The 22,881-nt window shown below is 45.1% G+C and overlaps 1 pseudogene across 1 annotated transcript; it reads left to right on the top strand.

The window, feature by feature from the left end:
- Window positions 1–3,963: 3,963 nt before the first annotated feature.
- LOC311181466 (protein cornichon homolog 4-like) lies at window positions 3,964–7,565 on the top strand (annotated as a pseudogene). Its single transcript has 2 exons — window positions 3,964–4,198; window positions 7,087–7,565. The product of its transcript is annotated as a protein cornichon homolog 4-like (transcript).
- The last annotated feature ends 15,316 nt before the right edge of the window (window positions 7,566–22,881 follow it).

Below are 22,881 nucleotides of genomic sequence, written 5' to 3'. Positions count from 1 at the left end.
AAAGAGCAAGGAGCCCTTTTGCTGTGAGTGAGTATGTAAGTGGGGTGTATGTGTGTGTGTTAATGTGTGAGTGTGCATGTGAGTTTGTGAGAATGCGTATGTATGAGTGTGAGTATACATAGATCACATGGTCTTGCAGGTAAGTCAGAAAGACTGGCTTGGATCCTAAGTGAGAAGGAAGGGCAACAGAAGCCTCTGAGCAGAGCACTGATGTAGCCTGATTTTTGCCTTAAATGACACTTGTAGCTGCTCTGTGGGGGCCACAGGTTAGCTGGAGCTGCCACATCACTGGCCTCTACCCACAAAGATGCACACTGTATGGGGGAGTCAGGCCGTGCGGAGCAGGGGTCAGCGCCAAGCCTTTGAGACAGAAGACAATGCCAGCGGGTGGGGCTATTGCGAGGACCATCTCCTGAAGGGCCTGGCCCAGAACAGGATGAGTGGCTGGTGTTATTTAAATGAAAGTACAAGGGAGCATTGACAGGAGGCTGGAGGTGCATGGCCGATGGGATGATGCTGGAAGATGGGGCCTGGCAACTGCCCAGAAGCAAGAACACTGCAGTGTTTTCTCCACAAAGACACACAGGATGAGGTCAGCCCTGGGAAGCAGGGGCCAGGGGGAGGAGATGGGCAGGTGCTGCATTAAGCTGGTGGGAAGACCAGATTCTGAAAAGCATGAACATAAATTGTCTGATGGGAGATGACAGGGAGTGGGGAAGGGACTAGATTTGGATGATGGGACGGAGGAGCGTGACAGACTTGCAACCTGGCTCAGTCCTTTCCCATCTGGGGGTGGGGGGGTAGCATGGTGGGATGGGGGGTGGTGAGCCCTCAGCAGGTGTCCCGATGCCCAGATTGCCCCACAGGAGAGGGAGGCCTGTTTTTCCTGAAACCTGATCTTCCAGGCAGCTGCTCCCCTTCAGCCTGAGGGGCCAGGGGAGGTGGTGGAAGGGCTGTTCCTTCCCAAGGTATCATTTCCATGTGCTCTTGGCAGGGTGGCTCTCTGAGGGGCTGAGAGTGGGTTGGAAATGGCAGGGCCTCCCCTCATGTTCCAGGAAAGCCCAGAGTGGTGTGATAGGGAACCACCTCCAGTGCATGCAGCCCCCAGTTTTCTCTCCTCCCACCTTTGGGTCTGGCTGAGAGGAGAAAGCCCAGACTCTGAATGTGGGCCTGTGCAGCCTTGTTTGGCTCTGGATGGGTGAGTCCAAGTCTGAACACACCCAGCCCCGAGTGTCCTGGGAGATTGGGGGGGGTGGTTATTTTAGTGTTAGTAAAAACTTCATAGAAATCGTGTATTTCCTGCAATAAGACTCCTACTCACCTTTTAGAAAGCACCTGAAATGTCACCCCTCTGGGAAGTCTTTTTCAACCTTATGCCGAAGTCAGGTTCCCAGCAGAAACAGATGGCTCATTCTAAGCAGGTAATTGATGAGACCTTAAGAAGGGACTATTAACAAAGACATTAAGGGGTAGGAAGGAGGGGTGGTGAAATAGCTAACAACAGCATCTCAATCCTCATCAATCCTGGACCTAAAGGCTCAAGGGAAGGGGGCATTTTCTGGACCCCAGTAGTGATAAGAAGGGGCTACCTGACAGGCACTGTGGCATTCTTAGGTGATCACAGCTAGCTGATCCCTGGTGACTGATGGGGGAGGGAAATGACCTCACCCAGCTGGAAGCAAGAGGGCAGAGGAGCCCCATTGATGCAGTTAGGTCTTGGGGTACAGAGTGGGATGATAATAGGTGCAGAGTGGATCTGAGGGGGCACAGGGAAATTATAGCTCCTTTCCTATATTAGACTGCTTTGCTGCCGTACCAAATACATAGATCAGATGGCTTGATCAATAGGAATCTATTGATAGTTTCTCATAGTTCTGGAGGATGGAAGTCCAAGATCAAGGTGCGGGTCAGCTTGCTGGTGACAATCTTCCTCCCTGCTTATAGATGGCTGCTTTATCATTGTGCCCCCACATCACATTGCCTTTCCTTGGTGCAGACTTGGGAGAGAGCGTGAACTTTCTGATACTTCTTATAGCTTCAATTCCTGCATTTGGGAAGACACACACCTTCGGTCCTTAACACCTCCCGAGAGTATACTTGGTGTCTCCTGAATCTCCCATTCAAACCTGTGCTTCCTGGAGTAGGGTGTTGTCATGTTCTCATGTGATCAGCTGTTTTCTTGTCTGTATCTCCAAAAAGACTTAAATGTCCTTGAGGGCAGGGACTGTGGTTTTTCATATGTGAGCAATAAAATCCATTGGGAAAAATGAATTAAGACGTTGCTCAGATGAACTAAAAACCGCACACTTCTTTGCTTTGGTTGAAATTCAATCATCTCAGTGTGGCAACAGCCAGTATCTTCTGCACCAGAACCACCTTCTGATTAGTAAAACACCAGGCAACAAAGTTAATTAGTAATTTAACACATTCAGTTTGTTTAATGGTAAAGGATTGTTCCAAACAATTCACGGGTGAGAGTGAGTGTAATAAAAGGAGGCCTTGGTGTTGGAAATCTCTGAAAATATCCCATTAGTCATGATGGTGGGCAGTTCCAGGGATGTTCACATTTCTTGCATAATTATAATAACAGCAAGTCAATGCGTGCTCTTCCCAGACCAACCTGACCCCAAAATGTAATTGGGCATTTGGGGAGCAGCCCCTCTGGACCTTTCTTCCTCTCCATCTCTGCAGCCCCTGCGAAGCCCAAGTCTCTGATCTATATCACTTTGCCTGGGGGTGGAGCTATACCCACCCTCTTCCTTTCCTATGTGTTAGTTACAAGAATGCAAACTTTGATACCTGACCTGCCTGGTTTAAATCCTGACTCTGCCACTTAGTTGCTGTGTGACTTTGGATGACTTACTTAACTTCTCTGGGCCTCAGTGTAAAACCAGGAAAACTCTTAAGATCAAAAAAGATAGTGTACCTCCAGGCTGGACTGCTGTCCAGCAGCCTCACAAATTTCACCATTTTCCATTCCTGGACACAGCCACTTTCTTTTCTATGCTGGGTCACAATGGATTAGGCCTTTCCTCCATCACCACCTCAAAATGACTTCTTAAGTTCTCTTAGAACACAATCTGGATTCCTTATGGAGCTGCAGAGGCCCTGACCCTCTCACAGCTGCTCTTCCACTCTCCACGGGGACTGTTTTCCGTCCCTTGTCCCCCATTATACTTCAGATCTCAGGTTAAATGTCATTTACTCAGTGGTGTCTTCCTGGGGCCCTAAGGCCTAGACTTCCCCATCTTTGCAATGGGGGAAACTTTGCTGCAACTTACAGTGTGATGGGCCCTTATCTGCCTGTCTGTCCACTCACTGCCCATTTCTCTTTAGAAGAGCAGCAACCTTGACTGCTGTCTCCCCTGCTGAGGCCTCAGGGGTCTGCTTCTTCTCAATGCATATTTGTTGAATGAATAACAAAGTAAAAGGTCTTTCCTGGAATGCCAACAGGCTTGCTGGGGAGACAAAGACTGACATATAAAACTATTCAGAGCAACACAGGATAATTTGTGTATAGCTGTCTCCAGATAGTTTGGCCCTCACTCTTGGGGCTTTAGGAATTCAGAGAAAGGAGGAAAGGGTATTAATGATCCTGATGACTCTGCTTGAGGCCACTCACTTGAGGGGGAAGGGAAGAGAGCAGGAAAAGTAACATTTGTCACATATCTCAACATGCCATCCACCTCTCACACAGGAGCTTTTTTAATTGCCAGGGTTTTCCCAGTTTCACAAATGAGGAAAGTGAGGCCCAGACAAGTTAAATAAGTCATCCAAAGTCACACAGCGAGAAAAGTGGCAGAGCCAGGATTCAAAACAGGCAGATCAGATGTTCAAATTTGCATTCTTGGGAGAGGAAAAGGGTGAAAAGATTTCACTCCCAGGAGAAGGGTCAGTGGCTTAAATGGGGCTTATGACATAAATGCATCTGTCTCTGAAAGCTTGGCTTGTCCTGAAACCGAAATGCCACCTAGGAACGTGCTATGTGGTTCTGAGCTGTCCAATGACTATTGGGACATTTGGACCCCCTGGAGCAGCTGCATGTCCTTGGAGATGGTGGGAAATTGGACAAGCCCTGGAATGAAGGTCTGGGCACTGCTCCCAGCATCTGATCTTGGAAGGAGGCAGCAGAAAATTGTGGTTTGGGAGTCTTCCCTTCCTGAAATAAGACCCACTGCAGCCTGCCATCGGGGTACAGGTAAGGAACTAGGTGGTATGGGGTGTGTAGCTCTGTCTTGGTGGGGTGGGGGAGGGCCCTGGAGGGGGGTCATTCCTGCCAGGCTGACCTCAGCTGGGTAATGTGATCAGCCTGTCATGGTTCTGAGCTCTGATTTGGGAAGAACAAAGAGGCCAGGCCCCTCTGCCTCCTCTAGCCCAGGAATGCAGCTGGGGCCAGGCCATGACCAATCGGGAATGCAGGTTGAGAGCGAGGCGAATGCAGTTTGTACAGCCAGGCTTTCATGCATTGATGGGAGTGGGGCTGACAAAGCTGGGCTGACATGCCCCCCCACCCCCCCAGCTTCCAGCTTTGATATCCCAGCCCCGCCTTAGGGGAGCCGCACATCCCCAAGCTGTCTGCCCCCAACTGCCCCCTGTGGCCCTTGAGGTGGTGGTGGGGTGGGGAGTGTCCAAATCTAGCCCCCTCCGTTCCCCTCAGTGTTCCCAGGTGGAAGCATCTCCTGGTCTGGCTCAGGAAATCTGAGAAACAGGCGGGGGAAAGAGGGAGCTTCCGCTGAGAATCTTGCCTGATTCTAGGGCTGGGGAGAGAGGAAGGACAGATGGACAGATATCCTAGGGAGAGGCTGCCAGGCCTCAGGAGGCCCCTGCTCCAAACAGGTCACAGAAATCTCTTGAGACCACCCCCCCTCAAGAGAATAAACAATGCTGGAGCTGGGAGGGTCTCACTCCTGGTTGGAAACTGCATGCTTTTTACATTCCAAAGCACCTCTCCTCCCCCACTCTGACCCAGCCCCAATATCCAGTCCTACTGGCCACTTCTATCAGTGTGGGGTCCTCAGGGCCTGCCCTTCTCTGCCCTCACAATTATCCACCGCTCCCTCCCCTCCTGCCTCTTTCTTTCCCCCTGAGCTTCCTCTTCCTGGGTGTTAATCTAGCGGCACTTGTCCATTTACAATGCACACTTACATGCACGAAATCATTTGATCCTTAGAAGAACCCTATGAAGTGGGCAATCCTCATTTTATGCAGGAAGGAAGGGAAAAGGAGTTGAGGGCTATGGAGGCGAGGAGTTGAGTGGTGTTGGGTGGTGTGCTCACATGAACGTCGCAGCTGCTTCAAATGATGGCTGGATGGACATAGGGAGGATATCAGAGAGCCTGGAGGGATAGTAGTCCATGATGGGGGGGCCAGGACCTTGGAAACTTTCCACCCCTGTGCTGGGACATTGGCGGTATTTCATAAATGTTTGTTGAATAATGAAATGTGTCCACTGTTCTCCTGCTTTATCTCTCCTGCTCTCATGTTTGCTGTCATGAAAGACCTGAGAGCTATGCTGAGATATGTGGAATGCAGAGAAATGAAACACAGGTTCAGAAGTGAGGCTGCCAGTGGGGGAGTGAGAAGGGGAGAGCAACGAGGGGCGAGGCCCAGTGGGCTGTGGTGAAGGACTCTGGGAGCTTTGGTGGTGGATGTGGTGTGGTAACGAACATCTGAAGGAGTGTGCTCCTATAGCTCTAAATCACATATACACTGTTGTAAACCCATGTTACCTCAATACAAAATAAATAAATAAAAATATAAAAAGTGCCCTGAGATATTGTGTGATAGCTTTCAAAGGAGACCTCCCAAAGAAGTTAGTTCATGCAGTACAGATGCAATTTCAGCGAGAAGATACTCCAGTGAGAAGAAGAAAGGGCTTTCCTAGAGAGATCCCTGATCTTCCAGGGCTCAGAAGCTCCAGCTCTCAGACTTTGATGGAGTAGAAAGTAAGGGTGGGAGGAGCCCTGGCTTCCCCTGCAAACTGCTGCCCCAGAATCAGAGAATGTTAAAAGCCAAGGAAAGAACCTAGTCCTTTGGTTAAAAAATGAGAAAGTCTCCTTTAACTCTGCGGCTCTATGTTGATTTCCTTCTCTCATGCCATCTGACAGTTCCTGGGTTTTTGTCATCCTTGCCTCCTAACTGGAAAGATAATAAGGCCTCTCTCTCCTGGGTCCAGGTGGAAGATCCTGGGAAGGGACTCTGCTGTGATTCAGCTTGCAGTCTGCTCGCCACCCTAGGACCCCATGGCAGCCCTGGAAACAGGGTGGTGGGGACACAAGTGGCCTCCAAACCAGCACATATATACACTACAGATTCAAGGGTGCAGAGGATGAGATGGTCCCCAAGATGAGGAGTATCACAGGCATTATTACCATTGTTTGAATCTTTTTTTTTTAAAGGTTATTTTTTTAAGTTTTATTTGTTTATGCATACAAGAGCTGGGGTGTGGGCCAGAGGTGCAGGAAGCGGGGGAGGTGAGAGGATTCACCAAAGAGAGTGGGCAGAAAAACAGGCAGATTGACTGAAACACACTGCTGAGGGGAACAGCGGTGAGACAGGAGAGATTTGCTGTGCCATGTGAGTTATTTCCCTGGCTGGGGATTGAACTCAGGCTTTAGGGGTGATAGCGCTGAGACTTAACCCCTCACCATGTGAATCTTGAGCTGAGCTATCAACCCAATTGAGTGTGTTACAAAGCAAGTTCATCACAGTATTTTTGGAATAATGAAATCTTAGAGACAGCCTACCTGCTTATCATTAGGAAAGCAGGTAGATAAATCATGGCACCTTTTATGGAATCCTATGCAGCTGCTATAAAGATTGAAGTAGAAATATACAACTCTAGATGAAGAATATGCATAATTTATTGAGTAAAAAAAACCTATTTTAGAACAGTCAGTAGCATATACATCACATTTGTAAAACAAAGCAAAAACCCATGTAATTATATATTGAGGTATTTAAAGTTCAGCTTGAAAAGATTTGAAAGTCTACACACAAAACCGTTAATGGGATGACTTTAGATATTTACATATTAATTTTTTTCTTACCAAAGGCATATATTGATTTTGTACTGAAAACGAATAGAAATAGATAAGGAGTCTGGCAGGAGGGTGGCGGCAGTGTGTGTGTGTGTGTGTGTGTGTGTGTGTGTGGTGGGGGGGTTCTGTCTGTCTCCCCACTGTTGCATGCTCATCTTCCTCTCGGTGTCCTCCGTGATTACATGGCCTGATTTAGAATGTGGTTACATTCATGCCAGATCATGTTGCTTGAAATTAAACAAGTGGGTAGTTCCAGAACTGGTTGGCCACACCATTGTTACTGTATGAATGCTCCTTTCATTGCACTGGTTCATCTTCCTTCTCAACTTGCCTGTTGCCACTTGAACTATATCTCAGCTCATCATGGTGCCTCATGGTGACATGGGCTTGTTTGATCCGACAGAAATATACAGCTGAGGACAGTCGAAGTTACACACCGAAGAAGCTCTGATCAACCTTGGTTTCTGCTTGCTCAGTCTCTTCACTTATCTTTATAGCATGATTTTAGTTTTAACAAATGACTGAAGTTGTGATTGAAGTCAATCGACACTCCAGTGCACAGTTGAAGATCCAAAAGCTGCTCAAATCTCTCCAAGGACATAGAAGTGTATTTTTTTTTTCCCTCTGGAAACAGAAAACTACTTTCATTATTTTTTTTACCATATAAACTCTTTTTAAAAATTTACTATCTTACCATATAAACTTTATTTCTTTACCATATAAACTCTTTTTAAAAATTTATTAAAATGAAATATTCCAGATGGAAGCAAAAAGGCCCAATACATTCTGTAATTAAGGAGTATGCAACACAAAAGAATTAAATAACTTACACAAGATCACACTCAGGACAATAAGTGGGATTTCTAATCTTGATCCTTGAAATGCCTGGGAGATGGCCTTTAAGGGTCTGTCCAGTTCAGCTGCAGGGACAGGAGCATGGGAAGCATACAGGAGGGATTCAGGCCAGATGGTGTCCAATAGCCTGAAACCGAGGTGTGGAGTGGGTGGCACTTTTTTCTGTATCTTGCCCCTGCGTGGATTCCTCCCCACTGCCCTCTGCTCTGCAAGCATGCACTGGCCTGGACATACTAACATTTGCGGGCCAGGAATGGGTTAAGCCACCACCTTTGCTGGAGAGGGAGAGGCCTGGGTCTCCTGCAACATGAAAGGAACTCAGTGGCTCCTGGTGGTAATGAGAAGTGAAGAGGCTCAGGTCCGAATCAATTAGTCTCCATCTGAAATGGAAACCAGGTTCCTGACTGAATGCCCTTTCCTTTATCCTCGCCCTGGAGTCCCAGAGGTGGAAAAAGAGAACAATCCAGGCTTTGGAAATGCTGCCTCATGGAGGCTACAGCATTAGCTGCCCAGCCAGTCCTCCTGCCTGCTTTTGGGCTCTGCTGACACTAACACATCAGCAGCCAGGATTGCCCACGCTAACTCTCAATTCCTGAGCCTCTGCCCAGCACCCTGGGGATAGGCAAAGAGATCTGGGGGCTCTGAAAGGCATCAAACACTCGGGTAATCATGACAGTACATGGCCTCACTAATCCCAAATGCCTGCGTGTCTCCCTTTCCCACGGCCCTGTTGCCACAGTTCAGAGGACTCAGATTTACAGTGTCCATCCAACTGAATGTGTTTTTGACTCCATCACCTTTTCTACTCGTCAGCTTTTTCTGGGTGCCCTCTGAACCTCCTCCTCCTCAGTTTCCCTCCCGATCAGTCCCAGGACCCTATCTCTTTATTCAGTTTCATTTGCTCTGAAATCAGATATGAGGATAATTCTAGTTCTAACATTTTCTGGTTGTGTGACCTTACAGGATGTATGTCAATAAATAGATCTCTCTTGGGTTCAATTTCTCAAAATATCAAATGGGGAGGAGGGTGAGGAATAAGTGTAGATTGGTCCAGGTTGGTCCATGGTAATGCTAAGCATCAGGCCCCCTTGGCCCTGCTTCTCTGTGCCCCGTTTCCACAGCCAATGAAGAAAACTTGCTACAGGACAGGGGAGTGACTGGGGAGAGGCTGCAGATGATCCAGGAGCCCAGCACCAGACAAGCTTCCCTGTGCCCGATTAAACATGGCAGAATCCCCTGCTCTGTCCCTTTGGCTCATCTCAGACTAAATGTGAAGGAGGGATTTTGAGATTCTGGCTCATGACGGACACAGGATGGGAGGTGTAGTAAGTGACAAGGCCTGGCATGTACCTACCCACCATGTGACCGGGCACGAGAAACTTCTTGATCATCTTCTCTGTAAGGCAGCCCCTGTCAGGGCTGTTTCTATATAGTGGGCTTCTGAGCCGAAAACGTGTTTGAAAGACCCACTGGGAGAGCCTCCCTGGTGGCACTAGGGGTTAAGCATCAGCACTATGAAGTTATCCACAGCCACTGCAGCAGGAGTTCGATCCCCCAACAGGGAGCTTATCCACATGGCATAGCAGACCTCTCCAGTCTCACCCGCTGTTCCCTCAGCAGTGTATTTCAGTAGATCTGCCTGTTCTGCTCCCTGCTCTGTCTCTGGTTACTCCTCTCACCCCCCACACCTCTGGTCTATACCCCAGTTCTTGCATGCATAAATAAATAAATCTTAAAAAAAAAAAAAAAGTCCCACTGGGAGCAAGGAAGAGGAAAGAAATGATGATGTGTATAAGAAGAGCTCATAGAGAAGAAGAAATTGGTTGAGAATGAAAAAAAAATAATCAATAGATTTGGTGATGGAGGAGAGGATGATCCAAAGGACAGACCCACGAGGCGCCGGAAGGACATGAGGACAGGTGGGTGAAGAATGCAGGCCTGGAGCAGACCTGCTGTTTGAGTCCCAGCTGCAGTTTTGTGTGACTTTGGACATGGTTCATCAGTGTGCCTCAGTTTCCTTATTTGCAATGAGAAAGAAAAGTTCTTTCCTTTTAGGGCTTCTATGTGCATTAAATTAGCAAATACAGACAGAGACAATAAGATTAACAGAGAGATTGGAACACTAGGAAAAGTAGAGTTCAAGAAGAAAGGCAGCGCCAGAGAGAGATACAGAGAAATGTCAAATCACAGGGGCAGGGGCCACATGTGCAGAACTAGGCTTCTCAGGGTCATCCCTGGGGCCTCAGAATATCAGCTTCCTCCCCAAGTCCAGATCTGTCTCCAGGTCAATGTTGCCAAATTAACACTCACCATTGGGAGACACACACATACACACAGAAACACACACACACAGAGACACACACGGAACCTCTTGTGGGAGGATTTTTTTTTTTTAAAGATTTATTTATTTATGCATATAAGAACTGGGTACAGTTCAGAGACTTGGGGGGGGAGGATGAGAGGATTCACCAGAGACAGAGTGGGGAACAGAACAGGCAGACTGACTGAAATACACTGCTGAGGGGAGCAGCAGGCAAGGCAGGAGAGGTCTGCTGCGCCATGTGGGTCACCTCCCTGGCTGGGAATCGAACTCATGCTGCAGAGGCTGCAGATAGCTTCGTAGTGCTGTGTCTTAACCCCTTGCGCCACTAGGAGGCCCCACTGTGGGAGGATAGAGTGAACATAGGAATCCTGCATTTTTTTTCTCTGAATGCTTATTATTTCTAGATGCTGCACTAAGAACATTATATGCCTTATATTATATAATATGCACAAATAACACTGAAAGGCAGATAGGGACTATTTAGTAGCCACATATTACAGATGTGGATGCTGAGACAGAGAGAAGTTAGTTACATAGCTAGTAGAGGAGAAACCAAAAATGAACCCAAATCACCCCAGAACTCAATATCATTAGTGCTAAGTAGTTCTTGAAGTTCTCACTCAGGCTTCCCTGGGGCAGGGGCAGGCTCCAAAGAGGGTCATCAAACATTCTGTGAGGCCATTTAGGGTGTGGTTGGTGCCCATTTGCTTAAAATAGTTTCTGACAGACCATAAAAGCTTAACCATTTATAATAATAATAATGGCTATTATTATTATTATTGTTATTATCATTATTATTTGGGTTGTTTCTTGGGCGGCCAGTATAGAAAAGTAGAGTTCACATCCAAGCACTGGCTTGAACTTCCAGTTAAAGATGGCGGATTAAAGACATTCTTTAACTTCATTCCTCCTAAAACCTCATTAAAACAAAAACTAAAGGAAACTTAAAAAAAAAAAGTATAAACCCACAAAAACATGGGAAAGGAGACAACAGCAACAAAAATCTGGAGGCAAAAAAAGCACATTTAATAAATACCATATTAATAAGTGGAAACTGTCTAAGCAGGCCTGAGAAAGTTAGATTCTTTTTTTTTTTTTTTTTAATTTTCTAGAGGCATGTCTTATTTATTTATTTATTTATTATTTGTTTGTTTGTTTGTTTGGTTTATACATGCACTGGGTACAGTCAGAAGCGCGGGAGGGTGAGAGAATTCACCAGAGCCAGAGCGGGGAGCAGAGCAGGCAGAAGGACCGAAGCACACTGCTGAGGGGAGCAGCGGGCGGCAGGAGAGGTCTGCTCGCCATGTGGGACCCTCCTCCGGTGGCCGGGGAGCAGCCGGGGATCGAACCGGCTGCAGAGGCTGCAGGCAGCTTCGCAACCCAGCGCCCAACCGCTGCGCCACCGGGGAGGCCCAGAAAGTTAGATTCTAACTCAGACAGGAACACCCCAAGTTATAGCACAGAAACCCCAGAGACTCAGGAATGGGTGATATGAGATATTTCTAGAAGGGGCAAAGTTAGCACTGAAAACATAAGATCATTTGAAAGCTTGCTCAAAAAAACAGGTCGACCCAGATCCCTTCCTACTCCATGCTCTCATTTCTAGCAAAGATGAGACCTCTCCAGAGGAGATAAAACAGAGAGTTTCTAGACCAGGGGATAGCAGGCACAATTAAAGGTATGTGAAAGCATGGGGATTGTGTGCAAGTTTTCAGACCGAATGTTGAGAGCCAGGCTTATATTCTTCAGGCAGGAGACCAGATAGAGTTTCTCTGGGAAACTTTATCAAATGACATCAAGAATTTCCCAAAGGAATTACCCAGCCCAGATCACCCTGTAGTGAAATCTACAATTGACAACCCCTACCCAGGCACTGATAAGTCCCGCTCAACAGCTTTTTAGTGATCTGTCCTGAGCAATCAGGCAAGAAGCACTAGACATTTAAGCGTCTGATATAAAAAGCAAAGACTCAAACAAATAACAGACAAAATAATCCCAGAGAAACATGATTCAGAAGAAGAAAATGTATGTAAAAAAGATGTGATATTGCATCTAAAAGGCAAGCATGGGAATTGTCAGGAAACAAAAAAGAGCTCTTGGAAATTAAATTTAGAAGAATTTCTTTAAAAAATCAATAGATGATGGGAAATTAAGTTGAGGAAATTACTTGTGGAGGGAATAATTAGAAGAGAAAAGGAAAATTGGAGGCTATAGCAAGAGAGCTAACATCCAAACTAGAGGAATTCTAAAAATAAGAGTAGACAAAATAGAGGTTAAAAAATTATCAAAAGCATAATTCAAGAAAATTGTCCCAGTCTTAGAGATATGGGTATCCAGTTCAAAAGAGCCAATTGAATACCCAGAAAAACCAGTGGAAAAAAAAAACCCACAGAAAGGGACATCATCATGGCATTTTAGCATATTGCAGACAAAGAGGATCCTACAAGGTTCCAGAGCGAACACAGCTCTTCCTCAACTTACAATGGGATTGTTTCCTGATAAACCCAATATTTGTAAGTTAAAAATGCCCTAAGTCAGCAATGCATTTAATACACCTAAGCTACCCACCATCATGGCTTAGCTTAGCCTACCTTGAGGATGCTCAGAACACTTATGTGAACCTATAGTCAGGTGAACTCATTGAACACAAAATGTATTTTATGATAAAGTCTTGACTATCTCGTGCAATTTATTGCATACTGAAATGAGCAAAACAGATCATGTAGCTGACTTGGAGTTGCAATTTGAAGTGCTCTCGGCATCGTGAGGGAGTGTGGTCACTGCCCAGGAAAAGACCAACGCTCCAAGTTGCAAGTATGGTCTCTCCTGCATGCATATCACTTTTGCATCGTCATCAATGAAAAATTGTAAGGCAAACCATAATTGTAAGTGGTGGGCTGTGTGTACCTGGGTTTCATACAAATGAATCAGAATAGCAGTAGACCTCCTAGGAATAATTCTGAAAGCTAGAAGATAAAGGCAATTATTTCCAACGTATTATCTTCTATTCATCTAATCTCTCAACCGAGTGTGAAGACACAATAATGACATTTTCAGATACGCAAAGTCTCCAAAATTTGTCTCCCATGCATTCTATCTCAGGAAGAAAATTCTCCACCCAAAATAGGGGAATAAAAGAAAAAATGAAGATGTGGCACCTGGAGAAAAGCAGACCCTGTTTGAGAGAGAAGGAAAGCTCCAATTAGGTAGTGGAAGGATACCCCAAGTCAATGACTTCGCAGCTGCTCTAGGGAGCACCCATTCCTGATTGTCTCTTAGAGACAATGAGACAGACACAATAGCTAAGGAGTTTCAGCATTTGAAATGAGTGAGAAGTGGTTGCTTAATTTGGGGGAGAGTCCGAGATTAAGTTAGTGACTAACTAAACAAATAAACAAATAAATAAATAAACAAAACTGAAATAATCTTTTAACACCAGCAGGGAAAGTTAGCAGAAAAAGGGAAATAATCATTATATACATATGATCTTGCTAGGGGGTTACCATTTATCCCATCCAACTCACCTGCAACCACCTTAGACTGGCTACTGGGTACTAGGGGTGGAGCTGAGTGGTCAGGTTGAAGCTCTAGAACACAGAAGGCAAGTAGGCTATAAAAAGGGCTCTGCCTTCTCTGGCTTTGACTTGCACCAGGAACTTGGAAGGAGACAAGTGGAGAAGAGATATGGAGAGACACTTGCGAGAGACATATGGGGTGAGAGACAAGTGGGGAGGCCGACAGCTGTTTTCTTTTTTTTTTTTAAAGACTTTTTAAAAAAAATTTTTTTTAAGATTTATTTATTTATTTATTTATTTATTTATTTATTTATTATTTCTTTTCTTTTATTTATTTTTATATATGAGAACTGGGGTGTAGGTCAGAGGTGCAGAGGGAGAGGGTGGTGAGAGGATTCACCAGAGACAGAGTGGGGAGCAGAACAGGCAGATATACTGAGATGCACTGCTGAGGGGAGCAGCAGGTGAGACAGGAGAGGTCTGCTGCACTGTGTGGGTCAGCTCCCTGGCTGGGGATGGAACTTGTGCTGCAGTGGCTGGCTGTCAATAGCTTCATAATGCTGACACTTAACCCCTTGTGCCACTAGGGAGGCCCAAATAAAATAAATCTTCAAAGAGAAAAAAGTTAAACAAACAAACAAACAAACAAAAAAACCCTGCGCCACCAGGGAGGCCCTCCAGGAGGTATTTTAGTCGTGTGGCAAGTTTTTAGGACTTGTCACTCTGCTTCGGGCCAAACCTGTTTGTCTGGACATTTACCCACAAGGGAATAGATAATTTGGGGAGTTTTATCAGAAAACTTTTATTAGAAATACCATTTCTTCTCCTCTTTCTCTATTCATACTATTTCTATTAAAGATCTATCACACTAAGAGTCTGCTTCCTTTGTCTCTATGTGATGGATGGCAGAACCCCACTTTAGAGCATGGGAGTCCTGGGTGCTCCTTGGTTGCACACTAACAATTTGACTGTGGGGCCTCCCCTGGTGGCTCAGCGGTTGAGCTCCGGGCTGCATAGATGCCAGCAGCCTCTGCAGCGCCAGTATGATCCCTGGCCACCGGCGAGGGTCCCACACGTGGCATGGCAGACCTCTCCTGCCGCCCGCTGCTCCTGTCAGCAGTGTATTTTGTCAGTCTGCTTGTTCTGTTCCCCGCTCTGGCTCTGGTGAATTCTCTCACCCTCCCGCGCTTCTGACTGTACCCAGTGCTTGTATAAATAAATAAATAAATCATGATCTAACTGTACCAGGGGAAGTGCAGGCTGAGTGGGGCAGGAAATGTGCCTGGGTATGAAGGCAGGAGAAATCCTCCACCGTAATGGGTAATAAAGTAGTGCCTAAGTTAAGGATATTTAAGATGTACCTAAGATCGAAACAACAAGAATTAGTAATAACAAAATCTTGCTATTTAATAACGTGATGGTAAAGAATTGGTTTCAGAGAGTTGAAGAGTTCTGGCCTGAAAGCAGGGGCTGCTGTGTTTCTTAGCCTTTCAGAACTGTCGGTATCTTTAAACTACTTGTAAGAAAATTTTGATTAAAGAAAAAAATGATGAGGGACAGAAGGAGGAGCAGGAAGGGGAAGAAAAGAACTCAGCAGAGTCCAGTTAAGGTTGGGCTCTGCTATTTTGGGGCAAATTATTTAATTCTCTGATTTCCTCCTCCAGACGTTGGGATCGCAGTCCCTAACTCACAGTGCTCCTTTTGTCTCTGATACACAGTAGCCATTATTTTTGGAACCACAGTCAAATCCATCAAAGGATTAGACCTAGTTTTCTCATTTGGCCAGTGGAGATAATCACCTGCTCATTAAGTTGTTGGGAGCTGAAGTAACTAAGTTAAACCTCAACCTCATTTGGAATGAGACAAAATGACTTTAGTAAGTTCCAACAAGGTGCCTGTGACACTTACATTTACAGGGTGTTTACTCCATGTAGGCCTCTGTGTTAAATGTCTCACATTTGGCCTGTCCCCATCTTAACAGGCAGAATGTTCCTAATTACCAGAACAGCAGCATGCTCCCAGGAAAACAAACAACCAACCATCATAATGCCCTGAGTCATCCCATCTGGCCATGCAGGAGACCAGAAAGACCGGAGGGAAATATCCCTGTGCACAGCATTCGTTTAGGTCTTGCCCACTGCAAAAAAGGTCAAGGATGCTGTCATCAGTGTAAACTGGGATTTATTTTTTTTAAATAGTCACAGTCTTTATTTACATATTATTTTATTATTTTTAAATTTTATATTTTTTTTACATCATTTTTCATTTTTACACAACATATGCATTTTCATCTTGGTTATAGTTCCCATGCAATTCCCACCCCCCTTGTTTTGATTCTATCCCCTTCTCCCCCACTGTATGCTGGGATTTAAAGGCAGAAAATCTGGGTCTGGCAGTCTACTTCCCCTATTGGCAAGACATTTCTTGAAACTAGGATCCCCCACTGGTAAATCGGAGCTGATAATAAGAATATTGACCACATTATGTGGTTATCATGGAATGTAAGTGAGATTGTATGTGTATGCATACTCATATATATTTTTAAAGATTTATATATTTATGCATTCAAGAGCTCGGGTATAGGCCAGAGGTATGGGGGTGTGTGTGTGAGAGGGTTCACCAGAGACAGAATGGGGAGCAGAACAAGCAGATGTACTGAAATATACTGCTGAGGGGAGGAGCAGGCGAGACAGGAGAGGTCTGTTGCCATGTGGTTTTTTTCCTGGCCGGCTGGGGATGGAACTCGTGCTGCAGAGGCTGCCAATAGCTTGATAGTACTGAGACTTTACCCCTGGTGCCACCAGGGAGGCCCTGGCCAGGTATATTTTAAAAATCAAATCCAGTCTTCATAATGGTAGACTTGTATTCAGATAGGGTTATTGCAAAATTCGAAGAGGGGAAGGAGCTATAGCAAGAAGGAAAACACTATTGTCCTTAAGACCTACAAGCACCTCAAGAATTGGCAAAAAGCATTTCATTTCTAGTGAAGAATAATCAAGGCTGGAAAGAACCAGGTATAGGGAAGTGGGATGGATGAAAAGTGGTTTCCAAGACAATAGGTCAGAGGTTTGACCTTGTGGTCAGTCAGTTCCCAGCACAGCTGTCACCAACCGGGGTCACCCTAGTGCAGAGGCTGGGGGAAGAGGGGACGTGTAACCGAAGTGGGGCTAACAAGCATTTTCTTTGATCAGTGGGAACAAGCAGTTCAGATCATTATTTCTAAGACAAAGCAGGGAATTTTGAGGGTCTGTGTCTGGTCTTGTCATAGGCAAACAAGGGGGTATCATGGGGAAGTGTGGGTCCTTGCAATGAACAATTTTCTGGAAAACAGGATGGGAAATTTCTTAACCTTCACTGTTTTCCAAGGTCATGGGCCTCAGAGAAATGCAACGTTGCCACTATCCAAACACTGCTCTGTAGTAGTAGTAGTAGTAGCAACAGCAGCAGCAGCGGTAATACACCTATAAATTAGGCTTAAAATAGAAATACAACCCCAAAAACCATAGAGGGAGGAAGAGGGAGACAAAGGCATATATTGTATGTAGTTTAGTTCTGGACTTCCTGGAAACGAAACAAAAAATGAAAACACTGTGGTTCTGATTGATAAAAAGCAACAAAAACTAGAAAAAGCTGTTTTTGTGCTAAATTCAAAGCAATCTGTCATATTCCAGCAAAGTATCTGGATCCTTCGATACCGAACACAAGGATACTGAAGGGGGAGCAGAATGAATAGTATCTTCAACTAATAGTTTTTCAAAAGATGCAGAATTGTGATAACTTCTTGCAAAAAGTGCTTAACTTCTTGACAAAACTGCTAACAAAACAAAACAATCAAAAAGATTTTAAAAAGTTGTTTTACTTCTCTGGGAATTAAACTTGATAAGATTTTACTGAAGTAACACTGGTTTATAGCTTTCTGTAAGTCTCTGTCTTTCTGTAATTCTAAACATCTATTTATACCACTTGATGATCAGCACCAAAAGTCTAGTTTCCATTTACCAGCACACAACTCACCCCCTTTTTGGTGATGCTTTTTATTTATTGATTTATTTAAAAATTAATTAATTATTTTTGCCGCGCTCATCTGAAACAGGGCTGGCACTTCAATGCATTATCTGTAATCCTCATGACAGTCTTAAAAGATAGATATTAGCCTCTTTTTGAAAATGAGAAAGCAGGGGCCTCCCTGGTGGCACAAAGGGCTAAGACTCAGCACTCTGAAACTATAGGCAGCCACAGCAGCAGGAGTTCGATCTGGCCAAGGGGCTGTCCCACATGGCACAGCAGATCTCTCCTGTCTCTACTGGTGCTCCCCTCAGCAGTGTATTTCAGCAAATCTGTCTGTTCTGCTCCCAACTCTGTCTCTGGTGAATCCTCTCACATCCCCACCCCCACACCTCTGGTCTTGTTTGCATAAGCTCTTGTATGCATCCCAGCTCTCATATGCATAACGTAATAAAATAAATCTTTAAAAAAATGAGAGGGCCTCCCTGGTGGCGCAGCGGTTGAGCACTGGGTTGCAAAGCTACCTGCAGCCTCTGCAGTACCGGTTTGATCCCCGGCCACCGGCGAGGGTCCCACATGGCGTGGCAGACCCCTCCTGTCTCGCCCGTTGCTCCTCTCAGCAGTGTATTTTGGTTTTTCTGCCTGTTCTGCTCCCTGCTCTGGTTCCGGTGAATTCTCTCACCCTCCCGTGCATCTGACCTCACCCAGTGCTTGTATAAATAAATAAATAAATCTTAAAAAAAGAGAGAGAAAACAAAAAAATATAAATGCTTTTGCCAAGAGTACACAGTGAGAAGGTCCATTAGACTAGAAAACATTCATTTGACCTGGATTAGATTTCTGACTGCAGTGACCTGCATTTCTTCATTTCTTCAAACACCACTGACCCAGGCAGGCTTCAGAGAGAAACTTCCTCCCAACCCATGAGGGTGTCCAAGACTCAGGTGTCTCTATCTGAAGAGAGACTGTATAGCTTTTTTTTTTTTTAAAGATTTATTTATTTATTTATTTATTTATTTATTTATTTATTTATTTATTTATTTATTTATGAAAGCACTGGGTACAGTCAGAAGCGCGGGAGGGTGAGAGAATTCACCAGAGCCAGAGCGGGGAGCAGAGCAGGCAGAAGGACCGAAGTACACTGCTGAGGGGAGCAGCGGGCGGCAGGAGAGGTCTGCGCGCCTTGTGGGACCCTCCTCCGGTGGCCGGGGAGCAGCGGGGGATCCAACCGGCGCCACAGAGGCTGCAGGCAGCTTCGCAACCCAGTGCTCAACCATTGTGCCACCGGGGAGGCCTTGTATAGCTTCATTTTAGTTTTCATTTTATTCAGCAATGTGCGTGTGATATTTGATGACATGCAATAATACCCTTTCTGTTACAGAGATAAGATGAAATAAACTATATCTAATAAAATTGTGCACAATTTTCTTCTTAGCCAATGAGTTTCCCAGAGCAATGTTTTTCATGGTCAGCAACTGGGGTTTTCAAGCACAGCCAGTTGTTGATCACTGATTTACTCTCTGTGAAGGAAACCAGCAAAGCCAGTATCAGATTGTTTGAGGTTTTTCACCAGCCTTTCATCAGCCTGACTCAGAGGATAAGAAATGGAGCACATAAGAACACAAAATCCCTGCTTGCTGGTATTCATATGAACCCTATGCTTTGATGCCACCATGAGGAGTAAAGTGCATAGGAAGCATTTCCTGGAAGAGCAAATAACAATTTAGAACATTCTAAACCAGAATACCATTCTTTTTCTAATTTTTAAAAAATTTTTATACAAGAGCTGGAGTACAGGCCAGAGGGGTGGGAGGGTGAGAGGATTCACGGGAGACAGAGCGGGGAACAAAACAGGCAGACTGACGAAATACACTGCTGAGGGGAGCAGCGGGCGAGACAGGAGAGGTCTGCCACGCCATGTGGGATTCTCCCCGGCCGGCGGGGATCGAAACCCGCACCGCTGAGGTTGTGGACAGCTTCACAGCATTACACTCAACCTGCTGCACCACCGGGGAGGCCCCAGAATACCATTCTTAATAACATTTTAAACCAGAATAAATCAGAAGATTCTTTTTCTTTTTTAAAAAAGATTTATTTATTTATGCATATAAGAACTGGGATGTAGGCCAGTGGCGTGGGGGTGAGAGGATTCACCAGAGATAGAGTGGGGAGAAAAACAGGCAGATTGACTGAAATACACTGCTGAGGGGAGTAGTAGCTGGGACAGGAGAGGTCTGCTTAACCATGTGGGTCACCTCCCTGGCCAGGGATTGCACTCATGCTGCAGTAGTTGCAGATAGCTTCATAGTGCTGACGTTTAACTCCTTGCACCACTAGGGAGCCCCCCCCCGCCCCCATTGGATATTTCTAAGAAAGCATTTTTGAGATTTTTCCATCACCGAAAAGAATAGTGGACTGGCAACATTCCCCTCTGGACATTGTCAAGGCCTGGGTCATTTTGATCATTCTTTATGACCAGATTTTTCAACTGGAATTCATATACCCCAAGGGAAATGTGCAGCCTGCCACAAGGATATATGTGTGTGTGTGTGTGTATATACACACACACACACACACATATATATATGCACAGGATAAATAGAGCTCCTCTTCCAGGTATATCTGTTTTATTAAAAACTTTTAGTGAAAAGCGAATACTTTAGCAGATACATAATTTATCAGAGGTAGACTAGAGTGTAAAAGTTGTATGAATTTTTAAGATAAAAGGGAAATCTTTAAAGAAGCTTTATGTTAATGGCAAAGTACTTCAAGTCCCTGTCTCAGGCCCTTGGGGCTGCACAGTCATTTCTCATTATTAAAGGACAATTGATGCTGAGAAATGGTCACTAAAGGTGAATGCACTTAAAACAAGGACCAAATTTTCATAGTAAATAGTGGGGGAAAAGGTGTAGATTTGAGTTTTACATTGACAATTAAACAAAAAGACAAGAACACTAAGTTCATTTTACCCTATGTTGAACACAATTTATCATTGCAATTATGTCCAATTTTGTTTTTTATTGTTATTCCCAGTTTTGTTCTTCCCCCCTTTATTGAAGTAACTGGGGTTTACAATGCTTTACATGATTTAGGGGAACAGGTTCATATCTTCTCAAATGTCTGTTTCCACCTCTCCCACCACACCGCAGGGGTCACTGGGTCCCTCCCTCTCCCTCCTGTGTTTCCACCACCAGCAGCTTCAGTTTTGCAGTCATTTCTAGGGTTTATTCTAGTCTAGCTATGTCACTTCATTTGTTTTTGTTTTTTTGTTTGTTTTATTTATATTTTACATATGAGTAAAATCATCATAGATCATTTGAAAAATAAATGATTTAAGCTTTGGTAAGATTTTGCAGAGACACAAAGCCAAACCTGTGGCATGACACATTATTCTGCTATCTCTTCTGACAGTCAAGGCAGGCCCATAAGGAAGGCCATGTTTGAAAAAAATGTCCCAAAGACACATGAATGTTCTCAAGGGAATTAAATCCTTTGTTATTCAAAACTCTCCTCTAAAGAGGGCCTCCCTGGTGATGCAAGGGGTTAAACACAGCACCGTGAAGCTATCTGTAGCCTCTGCAGCACAAGTTCAATCCCCTGCCGGCCAGGGAGCTACCCACATGGCGCAGCAGACCTCTCCTGTCTCGCCCACTGCTCCCCTCAGCAATGTATTTCAGTCAGTCTACCTGTTCTGCTCCCCACTGTCTCTGGTGAATCCTCTCACCCCTTGCACCTCTCTCCTGCACCCCAGTTCTTGTATGCCTAAGTAAAGAAATCTTTTTTAAAAAATGAGATTTTTATGCCCTATGTTGTTGCCTCAGAAACTGCACTTCAGTAATGAAGACCTCAGCACACATACTCTTGGGGGCCAAGTACACCATAGTGTCGAACTTCAGAAGACAAATTGGAATGACCCTCGAGACAGGTGAGAGTTCTGATTAGACACCTAAGAAACAATAATAATTTTATGACTGCTCAGCTGGGTTCCATCCAAATTCACCTATTCTCATTTATCAACAAAGAATATCAGCATCCCAGGGTCTCTTTATGGGGCATAAAGCACTTACCAGCCGTCCAGCACTTACAAGAAGTGATCTTTATGGAAGATTATTTAAAAATATAGAGTTTATCCATTTACCCCAATTTTAAAATTTCCTTTTGAAGCAGGAGTTCCAGTTCTGATCTAAACTGTACCTACCACTGCAACTTGGCAGATGTCTTAAGCAAATTTGGCAAACGGGTAAGGTAGGCCCTTAGAAGTCTGCTTGCATGAAGGACTCACCTCCCAGGAAATAATCACAAGGGGAAAGAGAAGGGAACATTGTTGCTCCAGTATCCAAGCTGGACATTGAAGGAGGAGAGGGGGTATTTCTGAATACATACTTTTGGAAGGGAGGGCTAATCTTTATGCAGTATTCTTTTATGGGTTTGTCCCCTTCCTTGGAAGAAAAGGGGCAGCACATAAAAATCAAGACCCATTTTCATTAAAATCTTGGTTGAAATTAATACATTAGGCTACAAGGCTTCAGTGGACATCCAACAGAACACAGTTTATATGGAAATAACAGCACTTTCTCCCTTTCAGTTGAGCACACAGTGTGGTTTTCCGAGGGCTTCAAAGCACGCTCCAACTCACTTTCAGCTCTAAGGGCAAGATGGCGTGTCCAGTGGAGGTGTGGAGCAGGGCTGGTGGGCTCCCTGAGATGCTGCCAGTGCCCAGAAGAAAGGGCAGGTGATCTGGGACTTAGTACAAGCTATTCTTGGCAAAGTTTACATGGTTCTGCCTGCTGGAACCTGCTTTGCCCATGTGCATATCTGAGACACTCTTGGGTTCTTTTAAGACTACTTATGGGAAGACACTGCAGAGAACTTAAAGTTCCTGTATGAGTAGGTCTGAGTAAGAGCGAAGAGGCTATGGGCTATGACTGCTAGGGTGTCACCATAGGCCCCCTTTGCTGATGTGACCAGGGCAGGGTGATGTGGCAGATACTACCAACACCCTGCCCACAATTCCTTGGCCTGTACTATTTCTGGGCATGCTGGCCCTCATTTCAGTGCCAGCACCTGCGTTCTCTGCCTAGGGGCCTTCTCTGCCTGCTGGAACCTGCTCTGCCATGTGCATGGAAGGTTGGAATGACAAGAA

Source organism: Talpa europaea (assembly GCF_964194135.1).
Source record: "Talpa europaea genome assembly, chromosome: 12".
Lineage (NCBI taxonomy): Eukaryota > Metazoa > Chordata > Mammalia > Eulipotyphla > Talpidae > Talpa > Talpa europaea.
Note: the sequence above shows the minus strand (reverse complement) of the source record. Positions and strands in the feature narration are given on the sequence as shown.